Source organism: Dreissena polymorpha, chromosome 1 (genome assembly GCF_020536995.1).
Source record: "Dreissena polymorpha isolate Duluth1 chromosome 1, UMN_Dpol_1.0, whole genome shotgun sequence".
NCBI classification, from domain to species: domain Eukaryota; kingdom Metazoa; phylum Mollusca; class Bivalvia; order Myida; family Dreissenidae; genus Dreissena; species Dreissena polymorpha.
In genome coordinates this window covers 120,090,600-120,102,931 of record NC_068355.1, presented here as the reverse complement: position 1 = coordinate 120,102,931, position 12,332 = coordinate 120,090,600, and positions in this window count along the sequence as shown.

The window sequence follows — 12,332 nt, the reverse complement described above, 5'->3', positions numbered from 1 at the left end:
ATGCAACGTTTGTAAAGATACCAACATGATATATATAGGGCTAGTATTGACTGAGCCTTTCAAAAAGAGCCACGACATATGTTGATGAAACTGATAGTGGTAAAAAAAAATAAAAAAATGACTAAAATTGTATTGCTTTTGTGCTCATTCAAAATCATGAATTTGCAAATAATACAAATAAAATTAGCATCACACAATGCGTTGAAATGTAATGTTTGGAAAGATACCCATAAGATTAATATAGGGCTAGTATTGACTGAGCCTTTCGAAAAGAGCCACGGCATATGTTGATCAAACTGATAGTGATTACAAAATAAAAAAATGACTAAAATTGTATAATCTTTTAGCTAATACAAAATTATACCTTTGCAAATAATGCAAATTAAATTTGCACCACACAATGCATTGAAATGTAACGTTTGTAAAGATACCAACATGATATATATAGGGCTAGTATTGACTGAGCCTTTCAAAAAGAGCCACGGCATATGTTGATGAAACTGAAAGTGGTAAAATATAATATAAAATTAGCATCACACAATGCGTTGAAATGTAACGTTTGTAAGAATACCAACATGAATAGTATAGAGCTTTATTTGACCAAGCCTTTTGAAAAAAGCTACGACACACGTTTCTCGGATTATGGAAGTGTAAACAATGATACGCATGATTTGGTGAAAATACCCACCGTTGTTTTATAAGTAAATACAAAGCATAGTGGAAAACAAATGAAACAATAAGATGTATCAAACTCAACAAACCTTTCAATGAATACTTCTGTGCTGGCAACACTTGGTTAATTTGTTATCTTATTTTGTCTCGATTGCTTTGTCACGGTCTCGCTTTGTCAAAATGGCGGCTGTGAAAATTTGCCTTGTCGCGCGAAGTCTCGTTGGGTCGCAAGTCTCGTTTCCCTTTTGCGTAACAACGCGTTAGCTTGTTCTTCAGTGCAGTGAGTTTCTCATCCCTTTGTGTGTATAGGTCCCTGATCAAATTTATATAGAGTGTGTCATAACGCATGGGTCGAGATTTTGAAGGTTAAAGTTTTGGGACAGAATGACAGACAGAAAGACAGGCCAAAAACAATATACCCCCGATCATTCGATCCGGGGGCATACAAACTTTCCAAATCTGAAATAGAATATAATCAAGACAAGAACAATCAGAACAAACCATACAAATGCAAATGCTGTACTGTCTCCCTACCGGCATTATGTCCTCCTCCTCATGTCACAACACGTGCGCAAGATATCCTCGAAGAGGAACTACACGCTGATGATCTTTGTGTAGCCTGTGACACCCTTATTGCAGATGCTGATGAGGTATGCGATAGCTGTTTGCATGGGTCCCTGTCACACATCATGTGTCTAAAGAAATGGGTGTGGTGTTGCCTGTAATCTTTGTGCTGCAAATCAATCGCAGATTAACGCAACAACATGCGTGATATCCCTGCTATGTCCGATATCGATACTGATTCCACTGGTGTAATGCCGACTACCTCCAACAAAAAGCAAGTTACTCCTGCTCACAACGTCATTGATCTCACCAACTTACATCAGGATGGCTCCCCACCCCCTTTGTACCCCTGACCCTCCCTTGGGCTGGAAATCAGTTTTGAACACAGGTGATCGGCCAACTCCTCTCCAGAGTTGTGAAAAGTGTATGAGGTGTGATTAAATCCGCGTAAATGAAGCTAGGCTTAGTAAATGGGAGACTGAACTCAAATCTAAACAAAACAAGAGGGCCATGATGGCCCTGAATCGCTCACCTGAGTTACCTTGCTACATCAACTTAAATTCTATCAGACCCATATACAACCCCAAGCCAGATTTCATCAATTAATACATTCTGACAAAATTTCATTAAGACGTGATGAAAACTGTGACCTCTTTCATCTACACAAGGTTTTACTAGAATTGGCCAAGTGAATAATTTTTGACCCCAGATGACCCATATACGATTTAAAATAAGATATTATCAAGATAAACATTCTGACCATATTTCATAAAGATCAGATGAAAACTATGATCTCTATTGTCTACACAAATTTTTTCTATGATTTGATATAGTGACCTAGTTTTTGACCCCAGATGACCCATATACAATCCCAACCCAGGTTTCATCAAGATTAACATTCTGGCCAAATTTTATTAAGTTTTGATGAAAACTGTGACCTCTACTGTCTACACAAGTTTTTTTAAACTTTGACCTATTGACCTAGTTTTTACCCTAGATGACCCAATTTGATCCCAACCAAGATTTTAACAAGACAAACATTCTGACCATATTTCAATAAGATCTGATGAAAACTGACCTCAATTGTCTACACAAGGTTTTTCTATTATTTGACCTAGTGACCTAGTTTCTGACCCCAGATGACCAAAATACAATCCCAATACAGATTTTATCAAGATAAACATTCTGACCAAATTTCATAAAGATTGGATGAAAACTGTGACCTCTATTGTCTACACAAGGTTTGTCTATTATTTGACCTAGTGACCTGGTTTTTGACCCCAGATGACCCAAATACAATTCGACCCAGATTTCATCAAGATAAACATTCTGACCAAATTTCATAAAGATTGGATGAAAACTGTGACCTCTATTGTCTACACAAAGTTTTTCTATAATTTGACCTAGTGACCTAGTTTTTGACCCCAGATGACCCAAATACAATCCCAACCCAGATTTCATCAAGATAAACATTCTGACCAAATTTCATAAAGCTTGGATGAAAACTGTGACCTCTATTGTCTACACAAGGTTTTTCTATTATTTGACCTAGTGACCTAGTTTTTGACCCCAGATGACCCAAATACAATCCCAACCCAGATTTCATCAAGATATACATTCTGACCAAATTTCATAAAGATTGGATGAAAACTGTGACCTCTACTGTCTACACAAACAAATTGTTGACAGACGGACGGACGCACAACGGACATCACACGGTCACATAAGCTCACTATGTCACTTAGTGACAGATGAGCTTAAAACCACTACAAAGTTATGGTCCATTGATATATGACAAAGTTTAGGGCCTTGGACAGTATCTGAAAGCGTTTTGGAAAAATCTCCCGAAGTGTTATTTTTAAGAAAAGCCCAAAGCCGCTGATTTAGTCAAATATCAATGGACCCAAATGAAAGTCTGACTTGATCTTTAAGTTATGTAGGTACACTCACAAACAAAATATCAGTGAATACCATAAAGCGTTTCATAAAAAAACATCCGGAAAACGGTTATTATAGAGAAAATTAATTTCCAAGTCAAAGGTCCATAACATCACAAAAAATCAATGGGCCAGAACAAAACTAACACTTCATCTGAAGGTCAAGTCGATAGACTTACATACCAAAAATCAGCTAAATATCTGAAAGACTTTTGTAAACAAAATCTCAGGAAAACATTTATAATAGAGAAATCCTAAGTCCAATAACCATAACTCAATGGACCGGAATGAAACTCTCAATTCATCTGTAAGTCATGTAGGTAGACTAACACAACAAATATAAGGTTAATATCTCAAAGCATTTATGAAAATAGTCCGGAAAATGTAATGCCAGACAGATGGACAGTGCAACTGCTATATGCCACCCTACCAGGGGCATAAAAATGTGTACAAATTCACACAGATAACTAAATAAATCAAATAATGTACATTTATATTTGCGCACATTTGTTATTATTGAATTTACATAAAAAGTAATACAAGAGGACCAAGGGAATGGTAGACCCTATATACTCCAACATGTAAACATTAAAGTGAAGTATATATCTAATATAAAATGTCTAAATGATGATGCCAGATCTGCTCATTTTGAGCAATTTCTTTATTTATCACAATGATTTATAAAATACCAAAATCAATTCCTTCATTTTCCATTACAATTTAAGTCTTTTAATTTGGAAAGTCCAAAATGTGTCATTTGGTAAAGCATTAACCCTTTACCAAATGACACATTTTAAACTGTCCCAAATTGAAAGATGATGCAGACAACACTTAAAATTATAATGGAATATGAAGAAATAGCTTTGGAAGAGTATAAATAATTGTGATAAAAGGAGAAATTGCTCAATATGAGCAATTTCTCCTTTAATCACAATGATTTATACAGTCTTCTGCACCAAACCCATAAAATCCTGTTACCGTTTGGTAATGGATTATTCCAACCAAAAATGTGGAAATGGAAATGGACCATTAGAAACAATAACAAGAATTTACTGGTTTATTGCAGACGACTCTAGCAATCATTTGTGATTAAAGGAGAAATTGCTTATTTTGAGCAATTTCTCCTTTTATCACAATGATTTCAACCCTACCAAAGCTATTTCTTCACATTCCATTACAATGTTCTTTGTCATCTGCGACCTCTTTGAATTTGGGACAGTCCAAAAGTTGTCATTTGGTAAAGGGTTTATGGGTTCAACAGAAGTTGACCTTACATCTTCACAGGTGTTATGCAATGAAGGATTTCTTGAAGTACTGTTAGGGGAGTTACCCTTCTACCTCAGATGACTTAAGAAGACAAAAGAAGAAATTGCTCATAGCAAGCAAAATCTCCTTTAAACACAATGTTTTCTACCTATTTGGTTGAGGACTATAAGATTTCACCACATACCAAATTTGGTAGCCCTAGGCCTTATGGTTATGGACAAGAAGATTTTCAAAGTTTTCACAAAATATGCAAAAACGTATAAACATGCAAAGTTCAAAGAGCTCCTGCGGCCATGTTTGTCGACGAAACAAATTTTCTTGAACAACTTTTTTAGGGGAGCCTTTAAGGATCATCCCTGTAAAAAAAAATGAAAATCCGACGAGCCGTTTCTGACGAGAAGATTTTTTAAGGTTTTGACCATATATGGGCATGGCGGCCAGCTGGGTTATGTGACCAAATTTTTTTTTAACAATATGTTTTCCCGTGACGTAAGGATGCTCCACATGAAATTTGGTTGAAATTGGCTCAATGGTTTAGGAGGAAAATATGATCTGCTCAGGTACGCTAAAAAGTGGACTTAAACATTGAGATAAAATGAATTTTTGCTTGTTTTGAAGAGATTCCTCTTTTTTCTCAAAATTGACAAGATATCATCCACTAAACAGGCAACCCATGTTCGCATAAGGAAAAGGGTAATTTGGAAAAAAATGGTATCCATTTAACCCTTTACCAATCAACATGTTTTGGACTGAACAATTTCTCAATTTCCCACAATGATCCAACCCTACCAGAGCAATTTCCTAAGCAATAATCACCTCCCATTTTAAAAATGGTACCCATTTAACCCTTTACCAATCAACATATTTTGGACTGAACAATTTCTCAATTTCCCACAATGATTCAACCCTACCAGAGCAATTTCCTAAGCAATAATCACCTCCCATTTTAAAGGAAAAATAATTTCTCATCAACAAAACTACAGCATTAATTGATTTCTGGTAGTTAACCCTTTTCCAAATTGAAAGAGGTTGCAGACGACAAATTAAATTATAATGGAATAAGAAGAAACTGATTTAATAGGGTAGGAAGCATTGTGATGAAAGGAGAAAATGCTAATTTCAGCAATTTCTCCTTTTATTTCAATGATTTCCACAGTCACAAACATTTGCAGAAAGAATTAACTGTTCTGGGTTAAGGGTTTTTGTGGTCTGCAGCAAAGCCATCAGAAGAGAATCGTGTCAGAGAAACCTGGCCTGTAGCCAGCAAATCCTTTACTCTAATAGCACTATTAATTGGAAAAAAGAGTACACTATAATTATTTCTAAATCTGCCATCTCAAGGAGAAAATTCTGGACTTAATGGTCCGATGTTGCTCATTTTCGACAGGGCTCGAGTTTTCATTGATATGAAGACACTGTGCTAGTTTGGAAAGAATTGGGTGAAAAATTTGGACTTCATGGCATAAACACCATTTTCTCAATTCAAGGGGAGGTAATTCTGTACTTCATGGACCAATAATGCTCATTTTTTTTTGTAGGGTTCGTGTCCTCATTGATATAAAGACACTGTGCAAATTTGGAAAGGATCGGACAAAAAATGTGAAAGATTTTTGAAAGTTTTCACAAAATAGGCAAAAACGAATAAACATGCAAAGTTCAACGAGCTCCTGCGGCCATGTTTTTTGACGAATCAAATTTCTTTGAACAACTTTTTCAGGGGAGCCTTCAAAGGTCATCACTGTGAAATTTTTTGAAAATCTGATGAGCGGTTTCTGACAAGAAGATTTTTTAAGGTTTTTACCATATATGGTCATGGCGGCCATCTTGGTTATGTGATCAAATTTTTTTTAACAATTCTTTTGTCCCAAGACCTAGGGATGCTCCACATGAAATTTAGTTGAAATTGGCTCAATGGTTTAGTAGAAGATGTTTACAAATTGTTTACAGACAGACAGACAGACAGACAGACAGACAGACGGACGGACGCCGGACGGTGAGTGATCACAATAGCTCACCCCGAGCTATTGCTCAGGTGAGCTAAAAAGCTGGATGCAATTCAAAAAGAAAACTCCAAGCTTGAAGCATTAGTGAAAAAACTTGAAAACAGAAATAATGAAATGAATCTGACTATTTAAACATTAAACACTAGAATTTCCATGCTTGAAAAGGAATATCTCCCATGTACTCCAAAAACGTCTGAAAATCACCCAGTGAAAAGTGAAACCGTGACACCACCTCTTACAGGTATAAGTAATTCTGAACAACTAGGAGGCGTTAGGAGCAAGTTTGTAACACGCTGTCAAACTCTTCATGACAGAATCACAGATATTGTGTTCAGTGAAATACAAAAAAGGTCGACTTTGTTGCCAGCGTATTCAACAACTCGCAAACGTTCTATCGTGACGACTCTAGTACACCCAGAACTAGTTTCGCATGTACACAAATTCCTGGAACCACTTCTCCAGATGCAGGACTGCCAACAGAAGACCCCCTCTTTCACGTCACACCCCCAATGCCAACTTATTTAGTTTCCCCGCAAACCCATTAATGGCCCCCTCCACTACACATGCCTCCACCTGGCTACCCGGTGAGTGGAAGCATCCCAGTGTATCCCCATAAGAAGGTACAAGCACATTTAGTAACCAATGCTGCTCGTAGTTTACGGACTGATAACGGTCACCGTGCGCCCCCTGGTAGCGGTCATCTGATAAGAAATGGCCAATGTAAGCTGCCGGTTGTTAACTGCGGTCATTCTTCGCCAGGTAGTGTCCTGCCAACCCGCAGTGGTTCTATTAGCAGTCGATTGATGGTCATTCCGCACCGGGAAGTGTCCAGCCGGTAAGCAGTGACCCATGTAAGCTGCCGGTTGATGCTCATCAGCATTCCTTACCTGACAGTGTCCAGCCCGTAAGCAGTGTACCATGTAAGCTGCCGGTTGAGGATCATCAACAATCCTGATATTGGTCGGCCCGTAGGTAGTGCTCCATGTAAGCCGCCGACAGATTATCGTGATTGTACTCCTTAAGGATGTGTACCGATGGCAGAAAGCGCTCACCGTAGGCAAGCTCCTGACAACAGTAAACAGCATGTGATCGATACTCCTACCTCTAGACCCCTAAACTTTCGACGAACAGCTTCAAACGACTTGAAATTTTAATAAGTAAATGTTATTGAAGGTTGAATCCTTTAACTGTAAAGATGTGAAGGCGTCCACACATGCTATCCTAGAATTGTCTAAGAAGTGTCAAATAATATTGCTACATGAACACTGGCTATTCCAAATACAAATTGCACTCCTTGGTGAAATTTCGAATAGATTGGACTACGTAGGTAAAGGAACAGACTCTAAAGACCCCCTGTTACCAATTCAATTACCCCTTGGCTATGGTGGTGTAGCTATACTATAGGACAAATCTTTAAGTAGCTTCATTAAAACCCTCAAAGAAGGATCAGAACGAATCCAGTGTGTGGAAATCTGTGACAGGAACTCTTGTAAAGTGAAAACACTTATTGTGTGCGTCTACATGCCCTGCCGTGGGTACAGTACTAAAAAAGATTATTTCTGTGGAATTGTCTATGAACTGTTTGAAATTGCCTCTAAGTATAGAAACTCTCACTACATTTTGATAGGAGGAGACTTAAATATTGACCTCAGTGTACAAGCTTCTGATAGGAAACGCTCCTTCCTTAACAATCTCATTGATGAGTTCGAGTTAGAGTTCTCTTGTGTAGGATCCACCTTTTTTCATCCAAGTGGGGAATCTGAATCAAAAATAGACTATTTCTTAAATACAAAGTCGGACAGTTTTCTGTATAAGAAGAAAGAAATTTTCCCAGTAGTGTCAAATGTGTCGGACCATGTGCCAATCTAAGCTACCATAAAAAGTGAACTGACTGATAAACTTTCGAATGATACTTAAAGTACCAAAACGTCTACTGTGGCAAACGTTAAGTGGTACAAGTTGGACAAACAAGCTTACGCTGAACTAGTCGCCTCTAAGCTGGATAAAGCCGTCACTGATACGACAATTTTGATAGAGAAGGCATCTACTGAAATTTGTAACATAATGTGTAACGCAGCAATAGAAGTACAAGGAGAAAAGAAACGTCCTAGAAATACAAAGCCCAAACTAGCTGTATGGAATTTAGAAAGCTCACAGTCCCTTAAGAATTTGAGAACAATAAACAAACAGCGGAAAGAAATTGGAAGTAAAAATGACCCACTATTTGCTGAAAGAAAGCATGCTAAAAAGGAATTTAGTCGTTTGTGTAGAATAAGCACAGCCAAGAAACTAACTGATGAAAAGCAAGAGATCATAGGCTCTAGATCAAGTGATATGAAACTTTTTTATTAGCTGATAAATAAGAAAAGAGGAACACTAAAACAAGATGTCGAATACTTATACGTAGGTGAGACAAGATATTCCGGAACAGAAGGCATTTTAGAGGGTTTCAAAGAGCATTTCAAGCAATTAGCAATGAACTCAGAATACAGAATTTGATGAAACCTACCATATCCAGGTGAAAGATGAAATATCAGCCATAGCCAGCATTGTATCCAACTGCCCAGTAAATCCCGTGATTCCCGTGAATCCAGATGAATTTGAAAAAACCCTGAAAACTATACAAAAAGGCAAGGCGGCAGACATCTTTGGTGTGAACATTGAGCATATTGCATTTGACCCAGATATTTTAAAACTCGTATACTTGCAATCATAAACAATATCTTTAAGAACAAAGATATATCTACATGTTTACAAAGAGGTATTCTATCCCCGGTGTTCAAGAAGAAAGATGTCCTTATAGAGTTGGGCAATTATAGAGGAATACCAGTTTTGCCTACTTTGTGTAAAGTAATCGAGACTTTCATAAGGAACATAATTCTAGACTGTATTTTGAATGTGCAAAACCCAACGCAACGAGGCTTTACATCAGGGTCCTCACCACTAAATGCTGCCTTTATTCTTGAGGATTATTACCGTGAGTGTACCGACATAAAAACACCAGCCCATGTTGTGCTTCTTGGCGCTAAGTCTGCATTCGACGTGGTAGATCACTCACAACTTTTGCGAAGAATCTACCATGCAGGTATAAGTGACGGACACTGGCTCCTCATGAAATCCCTTCGCGAAAACTCGTCAAGTGTTATCAAGTCCCACATTAGTGAACCCTTCAGTATATCCCAACGCGTACGATAAGGAGGGATCCTCTCAACAGACCTCTATAAACTGTATGTCAATCCGCTGCTAGACATGTTAGCTGAAACTGGACGTGGTGGACGCATTGGCACTGTACTTGTCAATAGTTCTGCATGTGCAGACGACATATGTCTGATGGGTAGAGACCATGGAGATGTGCAGCTCTTGATAGACATGTCCCACACTTTTGCGAATGTAGAACGTTACCTTCTCCAACCCACTAAAACTGTAGCTCTAAATATAAAACATACTAAAAGAACAGCTGCAGCAGTACAAAACATTAACTTCAAACTGGGAGAACAAAACCTCAAGTCAGTAGATTCTCCGATTCATCTAGGAATAACTAGGACAACATCAGCATGTGAGACCGCTGAAGTGAATATTGAAGGAAACATTTCGAAGGCAAGGCGAGCCCTGTACAGTCTTTTTGGAACTGGTCTGCATGGTCACAATGGACTGGACCACAAGTCAATGCTGGATATATACAAGTGTTTCGTGTTACCTGTCCTCACTTATGGCATAGAAATATTTACCCCAAAAAGTGCTTTAATTAATTAGCTTGCACTCTTCCAACGAAAAACAATTACTGTCGCTTCCAAACAACACTGCTGACCCCTGTGTGTTTATCTTGACAGGGCTTTTGCCAATTGAAGCTATCTACCATTTGAACATTCTTAACTTTTTAACAATATATGTGGTCAAAGCAAGACAAGTACTAAACGGCAAATTCTTCTCCAGCATCCTGGATTAACTGTGTTCGACCTCTCCTTGCGAAGTACGAACTAGAAGAGGCTGATGAGTATCTAGAAAAGCCCCTTAACAAGTCCCAGTGGAGACCGAAAATACATAGAACCATAGTCAGTTACTGTAAACAATGTACATATTGACAAAATAGCCTCCACCTATACCTCCCTAAAATTCATGTACACTGAATACACCCCTGGCAAGCTTCACCTTGTGCTACAAGTTGGGTGTCTTTCTGCACTTGAAGTTACCAGACTATCAGTGAGGTTTAGGCTACTTACTGGCACATACATACTTCAGGTGAATAGGAGCCGTTTCAACCAATACGCCATTGATCCAGTGTGCCCCAACTGTAAAGACGCTGACGAAACAGTGGGACACTTTCTTCTACAATGTCCTGCGTTAAAACATGTGAGAGGCCCAGTTATGTGTGAAATATGGAATATTTTGAACTCTATTGGTGCCACCACAAACATATACTCCCCTACACTATTGGTCCAGGCTCTTATTGACTGGTCAACTATTGTCCCATATCAACCCCGACTTAGAGAGAAACAGGGTGCACTGGAATTTCTAGTGAGAAGACTGATCTTTCTACATACTGAAAAATAAACTCTATAAACAACTGTCCGGAAAACATGGACTTCTTGGCTAATAACGTGTGGTCTAGACAATTTATTTTATTTCATTTTAGTTATTTTAGTTATTTTTCTTTTCTGCACTGCTATAGTAAATGTTGTGTAGTAAATGTTGTGTGTATATACGTGCATTGTGATGTACTATGTCGTGAATAAGCTGCGTAAATAGTGAATACTCTGGGTAAAGGTGTGATATTCAAATTGGATATATACTCCCAGCAACTGCTGGGGTTCGTCATTTCTGGCGGTGAAGATTAAAAGAACAGAACAGAACATGGACCTTTTTGGACGTTCTGAAAGCATAGAAAGCATGCTGAAAATAGTAATGAGAACTGAATATAAAGACAATTCGCAATCACCATCATATTAAATGAATATTGTCAGAATATCGAATACCTATCTCACTAAGAGTAATAATATAATTTCATGATGAAAATTCCCTGTACACAACTTTTGGTTTTAGACACCATATACACATTCAAAATATACTATTAGTGAATAAGATCACAGGTGGTTAGCGTGTGGCTATGATATTAATTAGTGAAATTCATTTATGCGTTGAATAAGACCGAGATCGTGAAAATCGCTTTAAAATTGATGAAGTAATGGCTGTTCAAAGCGAAGCACCCTGTTTTCGGGTGATTTCGAGTTGAATACCTTGTTATATATTTATTTGATAGTGAATTTTTTTCAGAAAAGTTGATTTTTCGTTATAATATGATTATTTATCATTAAAAATGATGTTTTCACTAATTAATATCATAGCCACACGCTAACCACATGTGGCCCTTATTTACAAGTTTGCTATTTTGAATTCAATTTTGTATCGAAAAGCATTGTTCTAAACTATGCCAGTTACAATTCGCAATGAGATTTTTAATGGCCCTCGTCATGCGAAAATGGGTCTTATTCAAAATGCGCCCATCATATATACAGCCCATTCAGCCTGCGCATCTCTCAGTCTGGTCAGGAGATACATAATGAGACCATAACACATTGAGTGATTTTATAGCGAACAGCATCGCCTCTGACCAGACTGCGCAAATGCAAATGTTGGGTTTAAGATACGCTGGCCGAAACATATAAGACCCATTTTCGCATGACGCGGCTATGAAAGTGTGATTTAAATGTGTCGAAAGAAAACTGCGTTTATATCAAATATTAACATACGATATATTTCGATAGTGAAGAAATATACTCATAATAAGGCATTGGAGGACACATATGATGTGCACTACCGTAGTATAATTTTTATCTACTTAAACTAATTTGTGGTTTGACAATGATAACACATATTTCATGCGGTTAATATG